Source organism: Macaca thibetana, chromosome 8 (assembly GCF_024542745.1).
Source record: "Macaca thibetana thibetana isolate TM-01 chromosome 8, ASM2454274v1, whole genome shotgun sequence".
NCBI lineage: Eukaryota > Metazoa > Chordata > Mammalia > Primates > Cercopithecidae > Macaca > Macaca thibetana.
In genome coordinates this window covers 59500664-59516520 of record NC_065585.1, presented here as the reverse complement: position 1 = coordinate 59516520, position 15857 = coordinate 59500664, and the positions used below count along the sequence as shown (strand labels likewise).

The window sequence follows — 15857 nt, the reverse complement described above, 5'->3', positions numbered from 1 at the left end:
GTTAAATATCTTTTGCAAATTTTATATAAAACATTTCTTGTGCCCTTCTGGGATCTTGGAAGTAAATCAAGCCAATGAATGGTCTTGCAGCTTAAGCATCATTATTTTTATAATATTGCCACCTCTGCCTAAGTCTATCTCACTCCAACATTTTTGCTTCTCTCCACTGTGCTATTCCACCTTAGATAATTGTAAAACATTAAGATAAGGGCAATGAGAGAAACCTAATTAGACAGTAAGGACACATTAAGGAAAGACACATAAAACAACCTGGAAGGAAGGCTACGGAGGGAATAACTCACCTATCTCATGCTGGCCTGTCCTGGCATTGCACTGTTTTATTTTATGTATTTTTTTACCCCTTTCAGAAAAGTAACAGCACAGTTCTGCCCAACTAGCACATCTAATGCTGTGTCCCACCCACCTGCCCTACACTGACCAGTGGTGCCATAAAAGTCCTGGTTTTTTCCTTTTCTTTTGAAAAAAAAAAATTAGAACAAATAGAAAGCTTCGAACAAATGTTGGCATGATAGAAACAAGGAATAAAATACATAGAAACATCCCAAGGGAAGATCTACATGCTCTAAATGAGTTTGTGTCTCTTGGAGAGGAATAAAATCCAGAGCACAGAAGATGTTCAGATAAGATGGATGAAACTCAGAATAACTCGAGGTGCAGCGAAGACTCAGGCAGAACAACTATATCCTGGCACGTGCTATCCCAAATTTCAAAACTAGAACGGTGGATGTAGGTGAGTTATAGATCATGAGCTTGATGCAAATGTAGGTAATATTCTAAGATACAGTATTCAGTAGATAGTGTTAATCACGTAGGGAATAGTCAATAAAATGATAATAGGATTATTGATATTGAACTGGATATAAAACATGTAAAAAGCAAGTTGACTCCAATCAGGCAATAAAGACATTAAATTCAGTCGAGTAGTAAATAATATCCTGTAGAGGGAATTTCACCTATCAAATTACACAATTATAAGCTATAAAAGAAGGCAGGCATGGTGGCTCATGCCTTTAATCCCAGTACTTTGGAAGGTCCAGGCTGGCAGACTGCTTGAGGTCAGGAGTTCTGGACCAGCCTGGCCAACATGGTGAAACCCCTTCTCTACTAAAAATACAAAAATTGGCCGGGCATGGTGATGCATACTTGTAATCCCAGCTACTTGGGCATACTTGTAATCCCAGCTACTTGGGAGGCTGGGACACAAGAATTGCTTGAACCGGAAGGCAGAGGTTGTAGTGAGCAGAGATCATGCCACTACACTCCAGCCTGGGTAACAGTGAGATTCTGTCTCAAAAAAACAAAAAAGTTGTAAAAGAGGTAACTTTAAAAATTGGGTAAGGGGGCTGGGCGTGGTGGCTGACGCCTGTAATCCCAGCACTTTGGGAGGCTGAGGCGGGCAGATAGATCATCAGAGGTCAAGAGATCGAGACCATCCTGGCCAACATGGTGAAACCCTGTCTCTACTAAAAATACAAAAACTAGCCGAGTGTGGTGGCACACACCTGTAGTCCCAGCTACTCGGGAGACTGAGGCAAGAGAATCGCTTGAACCCGGGAGGCAGAGGTTGCAGTGAGCCGAGATCGCGCCACTGCACTCCAGCCTGGCTACAAAACTAGGTAAGGGTACACATGATATACCGGACTGCATGAACTGGTGTGAGTTTGGAAAGCTCTGTTACCTCAAGGAGATGTCCAGCAGATTGACTTTTGTGTTGTGTGGTCCCTGAGCATGTGTGGTACCTAATTAGGTCCCTGCCCCTCTCTCAAATTCTTTAACTGACACTTCAACCCTGGACTTGATTCTCTGATACAGTATCCTTGGCCCAGTCAGATCATACATCTATCTATTCTCTTTATTTGCATAAGTGGCTTTAAAATACTGGGAGAAGAAAGAAATAACTATAAGAATGTTGAAGTTAGTCAAATCCACAATATTAACATATTTGTATTAACTTTAGAAATTTAATTATTTAATCATTGGGATAACCTATGATAGATTGTTAAGTTGTTTGAAGCATTTGATAGAACCTGATATATTAGAAAATCAGTTATATGAACCGTATAATTTCAATTTTAAAGTACAAGAGCATTTTCTTCAGTCTATATGCAGTGTTTGAATGTTTAAGAGAACATAACTTACTACTGCATACATTTGAATTATTACTTTTACTGGAATTGCTTTAATTATTAGAACCCCCTCCCTCCTTTTTTAAACTTGCAAGATGTATAAAAGATACTAATGTGTCAGGCATTTGAAATGTTTGCGAGATTCAGGTAGACTGAATTTGTAATTGATATAATATATGATATTTAAAAGAACTTAATTAACCAAATCTATCAATTGCATTAATTGTTTAGGGGAATTAACCTCAAATTGAAGATTAGTCATGGAATAAGTTTAAATGGTAATTTATATTGGCCGGGCGCAGTGGCTCATGCCTGTAATCCCAGCCCTATGGGAGGCCGAGGAGGGCAGATCACCTGAGGTCAGGAGTTCAAGACCAGCCTTGCAAACATAGTGAAACCCCCTCTCTACTAAAAATACAATAATTAGCCAGGTGTGGTGGCACACACCTGTAATCCCAGCTACTTGGGAGGCTGAGGCAGGAGAATCACTTGAACCCAGGAAGCAGAGGTTGTAGTTAGCAGAGATGGTGCCACTGCACTCTAGTATAGGTGGCCGAATGAGACTCTGTCTCAAAAAAAAAAAAAAAAAAAAAAAAAAGAGAGGCCAGAATATTATATCATCCTTTTCATATTTCCAGATTTCCAGAGATCTGCTTGACAAATATAGAAGGTTTAGAAAAACTATAAGGGTTTTTAAAACTTTGCAGCTTTCATTCATTGAATAGTAATTAAGATGTAGGTAGGACTGTATTTTATAAGATTTAAAGATTCTTTAGCAGTCAGACAAAACACTTCAATTTTGTTACTTACACTTCCGAATGAGAGAAGGCTGCCACAGAGGACCACGCAGGGGGTTGCACCTGAGGACTGGATACCACAAGCTAGAGGGGGAAAGGGCAGCTTATGTATAGCAAAAAGGGTGGGGTTAGCTAGGTTGAATAATTTTGAAAATTTGCACAATTTTGGCGGGCTTTGGTGCATGGGCTGTGTCCTTAAGTGTCTGATGTCTGGCCCTGTGGTGATTAGAGTGGGTACATAGTGGCCCCGGAGTGTGAGAACCTGATAAGGGAAGTGGTTGGGGTGTGGATTTAATCGGCTGCTCAAGAAAGGAAACTGACCAGCCTCTAGCCGAGGCCTCAAAACTAGGTCAAGACAGCACCATAATCAATAAAAATACCATATATGAAATATATTTAGTCACTGATTCCTTTCTATCTTGATGTTGATTTTGAACTCAATTATTTGGGGTATTTGAGTGGCCTGAACAGTAGAGGAGACTTCTACAGAATAGGGCCTAAATTGCACTAAACAGCAGGAAAACATTTTATTATGACAGTAACAAGGAAGAAACCAAGTAGAAATGTGACAAGTCCCGGAAGGCTGACTTGTAACCAGGCTCCCATTTGTTTGGTGTTAGCCAGGAGAATACATCAGTCTTGGCAAGGGCCTTTAGTCATATTTTGACTGAATTTCAGAGTGCGTTAAACATGTAAGGCGGTTTTCTTTAGGGTGATGGTTTTTGTGATCCAGGCTTTCTGTTAGTGACCTCTTGATTGGTGGTGTTAACCCACCTACAACAAGAAGCTCTAATAATGTTACAAGCACCTCTTTGACTAGTTAATATATAATCAAGGACAAATTTACTGTCAAAAAACATTTTTGCCGAAGCTCCCCAGTCTAGCAGGACTAATATTTGCTGTAATTTAGAAATATGATATACTAGAGTTTTGGACATTTGTAGGGTAGCATCAATTATTTTTGACTCTCGGACTAAAGCAATGGTCCTTGTGGCCATCGCAGTGAGTCCTAGAGCAAGGGTGAGTCCCAGTATTATAGGTACGAATGTGGCACATCAATGACGTTTGGCTGGATGGGGAAAGAATAATTAACATTTACATAAATAGGAATGCCAAGAGAGGCCAGAATGCATCTCATGGCTTCCAGTTTCAGGGTAATGGAAGGGCAAAGTAGAGGGGATAAGCACCTTTGTTGGTTGGGACACAATATAGTTTTGTGGCATTATCTTTAGACTGGACAACTGTACCTTGATTTAGGTAAAGGGAAATTACTAAAGAATGGGACTGGAGGAAGACAGTGGCTTTTGTTGGGCATATGGTGAGAGCATGCAGTTGTTCATTGGGTAGCCCACCTGTGGTACGTATTGACAAAACACAAGTGCAGTTGCCACTTGCCATGAGGGGGCACCCCGATACAGGAGAAGAGGCCGTTTGGAAGTGGTTTTAATTTCTCAATATTTTTCATCTCTGGAGCAATTATCAGTTGGGTAAATGTGTGGTGTAGGATATGTGGAAGCAGGCTGATGAGTTACGGATAGTCACTGCAGAAGAGTCTACTTCAGTCAAATGTGTGTGTATTTTGGATGCCCGTATAAATATCAGAGAAACTGGGGCAGTGGATTTGAATTTTACTCATGTAGTCTTTTAGAGGGCAAGAGGAGAAGATGCTGTTAGGACAGAAGAGATGGGGGTGGGAGTAGGGATACTGACAATGAGAACGGGAAGGGAAAGACGATGGAAGGGAGTGAATGGTTTGACAGTGGGAGACCAGCAGATGCTCCTTTTACTCCTAGGAGAGCACACAGGGTGGATACTTCAGTTAGATTACCCTTTAGGCAGGAGAAGTGGGTGGGCTTAGCAGGAACCTGAATCTTGGAAGCATTAAGGAGGCACTGGACTTGGTCTCATGAGGGCTTAGCCTGGTATAGAGTGGAATTACAATCAAAGGGAGCAGAACTTACAGTTTTATAGGTGTCTGTAAAGTCTGAAAAGTCCTTCCAGTTTTGTGGGTCTCGCTTTTTAAAACAGAAGCCAGCACTGTAACTAGCTACTGGAAAACCAAGAGCCTCTGGTCTCCTATGAATGGCAAGACATTCCATGTGCCAGTGTAGTTGGCACTGCCCATAGTTGGTTGGGAGGCAGGGGGCATGCCATCTTTAATGGCGTGGTCTTGAGCTAGGGCAGTGTGGGACTAGGGTATCCTTCCCACATGGATACCCACTAGGGTTGATGTGGGTCATATTTTTGTGGCTCTATGGTGTTATAATGAGGCTGAGTCATTCATAGAATTTGAATACAATGTTGGGTCCTGGGAGCTTGATTTGCTTGTCTTTTAAGTCAAAGGCTTTGTGGGTGCACAGCTAGCAAAGATGCTGGCATCTAGGATTCTGCTATAATTGGACCAAAGTGCCAGAATCTGAACGGTACAATCAAAGTCTCAATTAAAGGCAGCTAAATGTCCCTACAAAGGACAGGATCTTGTTCCTTTTTACGGTAGCATAGTATTCCATGGTGTATATGTACCACATTTTCTCTGTCCAGTCTGTCATTGATGGGCATTTGGGTTGATTCCATGTCTCTGTTATTGTGAATAGTGCTGCAATGAACATACATATGCATGTATCTTTATAACAGAATGATTTATATCCTTTTAGGTACATACCCAGTAATGAGATTGCTGTGTCAAATGCTATTTCTGGTTCTAGATCTTTAATGAATCACTACAATGTCTTCCACGATGGTGGAACTAATTTACATTCTCACCAACAGTGTAAAAGCACTCCTATTTCTCCATAGGCTTGCCGGCATCTGTTCTTTCTTGACTTTTTAATAATCACCATTCTGACAGGTGTGAGATCATATCTCATTGTGGTTTTAATGTGCATTTCTGTAATGATCAGTGATGTTGAGCTGTTTTCACATGTTTCTTGGCCACATAAATGTCTTCTTTTGAGAAGTGTTTGTTAATGGCATTTGCCCACTTTTTAATGGGGTTGTTCATTTTTTTTTCTTATAAATTTGTTTAAGTTCCTTGAAGATTCTGGATATTAGACCTTTGTCAGATAGAGAGATTGCAAAAATTTTCTCCCACTCTGTAGGTTGCCTGTTTGCTCTAATGATAGTTCCTTTTGCTGTGCAGAAGCTCTTTAGTTTAATTAGATCCCATTTGTCAACTTTTGCTTTTGTTGTAATTGCTTTTGACATTTTTGTCATGAAATCTTTGCCTATGCCTATGTTATGAATGGTATTGCCTGGATTTTCTTCTAGGGTTTTTTTGTTGTTGTTGTTTGTTTGTTTGTTTGTTTGTTTTTTACTTTTGGGTTTTGCATTTAAGTCTTTAATCCATCTTGAGTTAATTTTTGTGTAAGATGTGAGGAAGGGGTTCAGTTTCAATTTTCTGCATATAGCTAGCCAGTTCTCCTCCCAGCAACACTTACTAAATAAGGAATCCTTTCCCCATTACTTGTTTTTGTCAGGTTTGTCAAAGATCAGATGGCTATAGATGTGCAGTCTTATTTCTGAGATCTCTATTCTATTCCATTGGTCTGTGTCTGTTTTTGTACCAGTACCATGCTGTTTTGGTTACTGTAAACTGGTAGTATAGTTTGAAGTAGGGTAATGTAATGCCTCCAGCTTTGTTCTTTTTGCTTAGGATTGTCTTGGCTATATGGGCTCTTTTTTGGTTCCACATTAATTTTAAAGTAGTTTTTTTCTAGTTCTGTGAAGAAAGTCAATGGTAGCTTGATGGGAATAGCATTAAATCTATAAATTACTTTGGGTCTTTTGGCCATTTTCACAATATTGATTCTTCCTATCCGTGAGCATGGAATGTTTTTCCATTTGTTTGTGTCCTCTCTGGTTTCATTGAGCAGTGGTTTTTAGTTCTCCTTGAAGAGGTCCTTCACTTTCCTTGTTAGTTGTATTCCTAGGTATTTTATTCTCTTTGCAGCAATTGTGAATGGGAGTTCATTCATGATTTGACTCTCTGCTTGTCTGCCATTGGTGTATAGGAATGCTTGTGATTTTTGCAGATTGGTTTTGTATCCTGGAGCTCAAAGTCATTATCCTCAGCAAACTAATACAGGAACAGAAAACCAAACACCTCATGTTCTCACTTATAAGTGGGAGCTGAACAATGAGAACACGTGGACACAGGGAGGGGAACAACACACACTGGGGCCTTTCTTGGGGTGATGGCAGGAGGAGGGAGAGCATCAGGATAAAAGCCAATGGATGTGGGGCTTAATACCTAGATGATGGGTTGATAGGTACAGCAAACCACCATGGCACTGGTTTACCTATGTAACAAACCTGCACATCCTGCACCTGTATCCCAGAACTTAAAATAAAATAAAATTAATAAAAATAAAGGCAGCTGAATATAAAAGCTCTCAACAGTCCCTGTTTTTTTCTAGACGTGTGAAGAGAGGGGTTCTGCTGTACATGGGTTTTAAATCATATGGCCTGATTGGAGTGCATATGGTTACTAGGGTGTCAGGTTGTTTGCCAATTAATATATCTATGGCTGGGGCTGGAACTCCAGTATTAGTCTGTAGGAACCCCTCCAATTTAACCAATTTCTATGTTCCTTTATAGTTCCTTTATCGTAATTGGTTAAATTGGTCAAGTTGACAATGAGACCTGGCGCCGTTCCTGTATTGTGGGAGAGCCCAACCAACACTTTCCTCCACAAGAGTTTACCTGAAACACTCGGACAAACAGGATTCTGCCCCACATAATAAAAAAGAAACACTGCTGCCAAAGAAGTTACAGACTCCTGGAATAGGCTTCTGCCAAACACGGCTATGAGCAGAAGCATGGGGAATGCAGACCCTGCAAAGTGCAGCTCAAGTGGCTCATCACTCCTAATGGTCTAAGGTGGGCCCCAGCTGTACTAGTATATAGCTTTGGAGTTTAGCCAGTCAGCACTGCTCATTTTTAACGTTCCAACACAGGAATGTGGATAAGGAGAGACTTGGCAAGCACCGGCAGCACAGCAGCACCAGCTGAAGTGCAGCTCACTGACAGGCAGCAGTTGCATCCCTAGTTGTGCTGGTGTGGGTCTGGAGCCAATGAGTAAGCCAAGAGCAGACCCTCACATCCTGCACCCTGTCCCCACAAGGAGCTACTCAAGAGTCCACAATCATGGCCACACCTTCCTGCTCACAGCACCAATTGTTTATAAGATTTGAAGACTTTTGATGGAGGACACTTACAGGAGTTGAATCAGGGACTGAGAAACTGAGTAACTGCAAGCTATCGGGGGCAGCTTACATATGGCGCACAGGGTGGGGCTAGCTCAGTTTCATAGGCTCTCTGTGGATTGGATGATTTAAATAATTTTGGTGGGCCCTGGGGCTTAGGGACTATCCCTGGCTGTTTGGTGCTAGGTCCCAGGGCAGATTAGGGCAGATGTGAGTGTGAGAGCATGATAAGGAAAGTCTTCAAGGTGTGGACTTAATCAGCTGCTGGAGAAAGGGGATTTATCAGCCTTTAGCCAGGGTCTCAAACTGGGTCAAGACAGCACAATTTCAAAGACAAACAAACAAACAAACAAAAAAACAGAAGAAAAAATAAAAGAAAACCCTATAATGTAGACTAAGAGACTCTTTCTGTGCATAAATACCCTCATAAACATTACAAACCAAAAGATGGAGGTAATCACCGAGAGCCAGCATTGGTTCACTAAGAATGAATGACGCAAATTTTGTGTTTTAGATCAGGAGTCCCCTGATCTAACAGGTCACAGTACAGGTCCCTGGCCTTTTAGAAACAGGGTCGCATAGCAGGAGGTGAGTGGCGGGCCAGTGAGGGAAGCTTCATCTGTATTTACAGCTGCTCCCTGTCATTCACATTACTGCCTGAGCTCCACTTCATGTCAGATCAGCAGTAGCATTAGATTCTCATAGGAGTACGAACCTTATTGAGAAATGTGCATACAAGGGATCTAGTTTGTGTGCTCCTTATGAGAATCTAATGCCTGATGATCTGTCACTGTCTGCCCTCACCCCCAGTTGAAACCTTCTAGTTGCAGGAAATCAAGCTCAGGGCTCCCTCTGATTCTACATTACAGTGAGTTGTACAATTATTTCATTATATATTACAATGTACTAATAATAGAAATAAAGTGCACAATAAATGTAATGCACTTGAATCATTCCTAAATTATCCCCGCCCCCATGTCAGTCCATGGGAAAATTATCTTCCATGAAACTAGTCCCTGGTGCCAAAAAGGTTGAGGATCCCTATTTTAGATTACCATGTACTCTCTTGTGAACTAGTGAGTTTCCTGCCATTCAAATTATATTAGAAAAAGCTAAAAGATTACTAATTACGAGTAACACTTATAATGTAATAGACTATTTGTACATCAATTTCACATACTATATTTCACAATTTTCTTTCCAAACCGGATTCACAGTAAATTCAGTGACCACATTTTTAACTTATTCCTTTGTAATTCCATAGACATTTATTGAAAATTAAAGATGTGCCAGTCAGGAAATAAGTGTTGGTACAAAAGTATGTCAATTCATTAAAATTAAGTAAGACATAGCTATATAGAACAACATAGCTCATTTTGAAAATACATGCAAACAAAAAGATACATACAGTTGCATTATAATGGACACTTGTGCAGGGGAGAAAAATGGGAGATGGTTATGGGGATATAAAAAAGAATAAGTTAAAAAGTAATGTAACAAAGAGGGAAAAGAAAAAAGGGGCTTTCACAGTAATAATGGCAATTTCCCCTGAACTGAGAGATGTGATTAACTTGACCTTCTACACCTGTGGAAAGTACAGAAATAAAGGAATAAAACATAGTGCCTGTCCTCAATATTTGAGGAGTACTAGAAACACAGAATCTAGATAATTTGCAAACTCTATGTTCAGCTTTTACTTTAGTCTAAAGTTGGTTATAAATACCCAGGAGGTGATTTATCCTACTTTATTCGTAATTATAATGCTTTAAATATGTGTTATTATGCAAACACATTAAAGACTTTAGTGTGATTTTCTGAATTAGTTCTGAAGTTAGAGTGTCACTAAAGCTAAGCATCGTTCTTCTGTAAGAAAAACAACAACAACAGTAACAACAAACACCTCCAACACTAAATATGTCCTGTCCTCAAGAAACTCACAGCTTGGCAGGCAGACGTAGGTAGAGACATGTGATTGTAACACGTGATTAATTCGGTAAGCACAGAATGTTTAAAGTGAGTACCCTAGACAGACTTCAGGTGCCTAGGGTAGGAGGCTCTTGTCAGGAGAGATTTCTCTGGACAGGTACTAGTTAACCAGGTGACATGGTGCAAAGGCAATCCCAGGCAGAATATAAGATATGCAACAGCACAGTTGAGAGGAAGAGAATGATTTGGAAAATTGCAAGTGCAACTCTGAGAGACTGATGTTGTTGTCATGTTTATTCATTTAAAATTATTTATTAAGCATTTACTATGTATCCAAGTACTTAACATGTGCAAATTGAGGTTCAGAGTGTTTGTATTTTGCTTACACAGAGGTAGAATGAACTGGAGCTAGGACTCAGGCCAAGGCCTTCTGACTTCACAAATATCGTGTGCTCTTTCCCCTCAGGCTCCCTTCCACGAATGCTGGAGAAAAAATTTATTGAATTAGTTAGAGAGTTGGACTAGATGACCTGCAAGCTTTGAGACTGTGTTCCATGAATAACATCACTAGAGTACTTTGACTTTGCAAATAGTGCTTTGATGGTTTCTGACACTCTTGGATGGCCCATTTATGACACCTGTCTGCAGACATTTTAAAGATAGAGCAGTTGTTCTAAAAAGTTTCTGAAATAACTGTGCAGTGAGTATCAACTTCAAACATGCACAGGGAATGTTTTAATATCCTGTTCTTATGTAAATGCCAGGACCAGGCTGGCTGAAGGTCACCAGAGAGGACACAAGCTAGGCTGAGAGAATTTGACCTGGGCAATATTTGAGAGCCATAGACAACTGCACTTGTTAGGGGCAATGACAATGCATTGATCTAGGACTGAGGCAGACATTCAAAGGACAGGAAAAGGCTCAACATCAAGACAGTAGGAGTCAGCAATGGGGTGGAAGAGTAGTTCCAAATTTACTTTAACTGATACACAGATTGAAATCTCCTGGTGAGAAATTAGATTACTGATCTATTTGTCACCAAAAATGAAAAAGGACTCTGACTCAATCCAATGATTTTTTTTCCCATATATTTTAGTTATTTCCCTGTTGATTTCTTAAAGGGAATGTCTGTGCTCACTAAAATGCATCTTTACATACATTTATTTACATTTTAGGACACAAGTTTAGATACATGCTCAAAGAAGTCTAAACTACTTCAGAGGTTAACAGGAATAGGCAACCAGCACATAGAAAATTTAATCCATGAATAATTGGAATGCAATCATGTTAACTTCAAGTTGTCTTCTTTTTAAAAATAATACCTGCAAAGCTATTTTCTCTTACTCTATGCAGCTTTTAACAACTAGCTGAAAGCCAGACAGAAACCATAGGAGAAGAAACACAGAATCTAAATAATTTGCAAACTCTATGTTCAGCTTTTACTTTAGTCTAAAGTTGGTTATAAATACCCAGGAGGTGATTTATCCTACTTTATTCGTAATTATAATGCTTTAAATATGTGTTATTATGCAAACACATTAAAGACTTTAGTGTGATTTTCTGAATTAGTTCTGAAGTTAGAGTGTCACTAAAGCTAAGCATCGTTCTTCTGTAAGAAAAACAACAACAACAACAAACACCTCCAAAACTAAATATGTTCTTCATAAATCTCAGAGAAAAGGAAGAGGTGAAAGTTGATTACCGTAAATCATCATTTCCAAAGCTGCCAAGTCTGCAAATGTACAATCAATCTTGCCCTTGGGCTCAGTGCCATGACTTGATGGAATTCAGACTAGGCTGTGATCTCAGATTTTAACTGACCATTTGGAACTATCACTCAGAACTCAGGACTCTGAAGCTAGAGTCTGAAAATCCTTATCAGCGATGATGGCATTTCTCTCGGCAGACAAGTGACTCCACCTGAAATTTAAGTCTGGCTTAAGGCTATATTTAATGTCCAGTATCATATCATCATCACTGGCTTTCTCTGACCACCTTGCCTTTTGGGAAATGTGATCATATTTTTATATAACACTGAGTTTGCTTCTGACAAAAGAGAGACAGGTGTAAAAGGATCAGTCAAATCTTTTAGAAGATAATAAATTAAAGCAAACTAAGATAAACAATATGGTGAAAATGTTTCTCTTTTGTATACACAATTTTACATTTTTAGTTACTTTATTCATTGGTAACATGTTGAGAAATATTAATTATTGGGAGCCCTGCTATGTGAAAGCAAGTCGTTTGCTAAAGTAGCAAGCTCAACCATGGACTAGCTGTGGTTGTGGACCATTGACAAAGATCCCACTGTCTCTCACATTTAGTTTCCTTATCTGTAAAGTACTGACTCTAAATACCAACTGCATTAGGTGCTTGTGAGACTTCAGTAATACAATGTTTTAAAGTACTAACACAACACTTAGAACCTAGCGAGTTCTCAACAAACTGTGGCTACTATTATTTTTTTAAATATGAAGACTTTGTACGTTTGCATGCATAACTTTTGTGCTTCACTAGTTTTTCTGTCTCAAATATTTGATGAAGAATGGTAGTTTTTCACAGACAATCTCAATTTTGAGGCCAGAGCCCATTTAAAGATTAAAGAACTCCTACAAATTTTCATTTTGTTTGTAAATTTAGTGATTCTCACATAATTCTTTCCTTACCTTCAACAAAATCTCCTGAAATCTGATATAATACATGTTAATAAGGCACTGTATATTTCTAGTTTAAGTAATTTAGAAGAATTATAATTGTAAGTATTCCCATAAATATGCATATTATGGAATATTCATATTAAATTCTTCAATAGCTCTTTTTGTAAAATTTATTTTAGACTTTCAGTTTACTGGCAGATAAAAAGATTATGTAGCCAGGAACAGATCAACTTGCTCTTTCCTTTTTTATTTTTATTTTTGTGATGGAGTCTTGCCCTGTTGCCCAGGCTGGAGTACAATGGCACCATCTTGGCTCACCGCAGCCTGCCTCCCAGGTTCAAGTGATTCTCCTGCCTCAGCCTCCCCAGTAGCTGGGATTACAGGCACCGGCCACCACACCTGGCTCATTTTGTGTATTTTTTAGTAGAGATGGGATTTTGCCATGTTGGCCAGGCTGGTCTTGAACTCCTGACTTCAGGTAATCCACCCCCTCTCGGTCTCCCAAAGTGTTGAGATTACAGGTGTAGGCCACCGCGCCCGGCCAACTTGCTTGCTCCTTTCTGAAAGTCAGAACTATGCAGCAGATCATAATTTCCTTTCTGGCCCTGGCTTCCATATGTCCGTTCTGTAAATGTATGGTTTTATATCTAGACTCTCAATTCTATTTATTTGGTATAGATGTCTATTCTTGTAGCAGTATCACACTGTTTTCATTACCATTTCTTCATAGACCATTTTGAAATCAGGAAGTATGCTGATTTCTTCTTGAAACAAATAGATTTTTAAGGCTCAACATTGTTGTAGATTATTTTCCTTCAACTCTAAATAACATCACATACCCTTGACCAAAGTACAGGATCCTCAATTAGGCAATGTCATCTGTCAGAATGTGTGCAGTATGTAGCTTTCAAATGAATGTCCATGGACTAAGATGATAAAACAATTCAGTAATGTAGCAGGATATAAAATTAATATGTAGAAATAGCATTTATATGCCAAATAAAAATAGCCAGCTAAAAGATAAAATGATACAGAAAACTTCATTTACATAGCAAAAGAAGATAAATACTTAAAAGTGAACAGAACAAGAAATGTGCAAACTCTCTATGAGGAGGACACAAAAGCAGACTTGAACAAATGAAAAGATAGCCATTAATTTTGGGTAAGATGACTCAATCATAAAGATGTCATTTCTCTCTAATGCAATCTTAACAAAATACTAAATACAACAAAATGCCCATAAAAAAAGAAAACAACGAACCAGAGTAGCCAGTAAAATACTGAAAAAATTAAAAGCTATGAGGAGACTTTCTTTACCAGCTATTAAAACATACTAGAAAGCCTCTATCATTAGCATAGTGTGGTACTGTCACATGAGTAGGCAGACAGACTAGTGAAATAGAATAGAAAGTCTAGAAATAGATCCAAATATATATGAAAATTTAATATTAATGAAAGTAATGTCTCAAATTACTGGAGTAAAGATAGACTTCTATTAAATTGCTGAGAAAAGAAGAAAGTTGGCTGGGTGCAGTGGCTCATGCCTGTAATCCCAGCACTTTGAGAGGCCAAGGCAGGCAGACCACCTGAGCCCAGAAGTTAAGACCAGCTTGGGCAACATGGCAAAGCCGTGTGTCTACAAAAAATACAAAGAATTAGCTGGGTGTGGTGGCATGCGCCGGTAGTCCCATCTACTCTGGAGGCAAGGGTGGGAGGATCCCTAGAGCCTAGAAGGTTGAGGTTGCACTGAGCCAAGATCATGCCCCTGAACTCCAGCCTGGGCTACAGAGTGAGACTTTGTCTCAAAAATAAATAAATAGATTAATTAATTAATTTTAATTAATTAATTAATTAAATAAAAATTTTAAATAGAAGAATTATGTCTTTTGACAAAAGATACAGTCAGATTAATTCCTCACCTCTCACACATGAAAAACAGAAAAAAAGAAAGAATCCATAAAAGTACTAAAGGATGGATGAATTCTATAATCTAGGTATAGGAAAAGACTTTTAAACTATGATTAGCAATCCATATTCAAAAGAAAAGATTGATAAATTTGACTGCATAAAAATTCTGTCAAGGCAGAAACACCATAAGTGAATTGTACAAAAACCAAATAGCAAATTGGAAGAAATACAGATGTCAATAAAAATAAAGCAGTTTGAGTGGGAAATTATGGAAGCAAATTCTTATTTTATTTACTGTACCTACCACCTCTTCAGAATCTTTCATCTTAAGTTTGGCTTACCTCAACATGATTACTCTGACACATGTTTGCAGCATTTGTATGTCAGGTTATTTTATAGGGCTATAGGAATTTCTGTCTGACAATTGCCCTCTCTCAAAGTCTTCTTAGAAATCAGTGCTGTGCCTCTCCAATGGGAAGCTGAGAGCACCAGCCCACCCTGGGCTTTTTTCTTACCATCAGGTTTCTTTCTCTTCTTCCTGAAAAGCCATTGTTCCTTCTCTCCTTCGAATGCTTTCTTCTCATACAATCTCTCCTCAAGGGGAAGAAGAAAAGACAAAGTGTGAATAAGGAATATAATTTATAACTATGCATATATTGAGTTGTGAGATGATATAAACAAAGAAAGAGCTTCATATTACTTTTAGATATAAAAAGTAAAATATGAATATAAATTCTTATTAAAAATAAAATGACTATATGTGAAATCATACATATTTAAGTGTGCACTTCATTCTGAGTTGAATTAAGATAATTTATGTTTCATATATAACATGAAAATAATATTTCATATTTAACACCAGAGAGAGCTACATTTCCTCATTTAATTCACTATAATTATGAAAAAACAACCACAATAAAGCAACATATATTCTTGAATTTATGAATAATAAAACTTGTATTCTTTGATCAGTTGAATGCAGTTGAATTGAAGGGTGGTTAGGGAAGTTTCAGGAATTAAAGTTGTGTGTTTTCTTTATTTTTTATTTTTTTGAGATAGAAGCTCTCTCTGTTGCCCTGGCTGGAGTGCAGTGGTGCAATCTCGGCTCACTGCAACCTCAGCCTCCAGAGCTCAGGTGATCCTCCTGCTTCATCCTCCTGAGTAGCTGGGACCACAGGTGTACATCACCATGCCTGGCTGATTTTTTGCATTCTTCAT

General features: G+C 38.8%; 2 protein-coding genes across 3 annotated transcripts in view; both read right to left on the bottom strand.

The window, feature by feature from the left end:
- CA1 (carbonic anhydrase 1) overlaps positions 1 to 3066 on the bottom strand; it is a 51422-nt gene extending 48356 nt beyond the window's left edge. The window contains exon 1 of the mRNA XM_050801241.1: positions 2958 to 3066. The gene's annotated coding sequence lies outside the window, so the exon portion shown is untranslated. The remainder of the gene's footprint in view (positions 1 to 2957) is intronic.
- Positions 1 to 15857, bottom strand: part of RBIS (ribosomal biogenesis factor) — an 872964-nt gene that overhangs the window by 158595 nt on the left and 698512 nt on the right. The window lies entirely within an intron of this gene.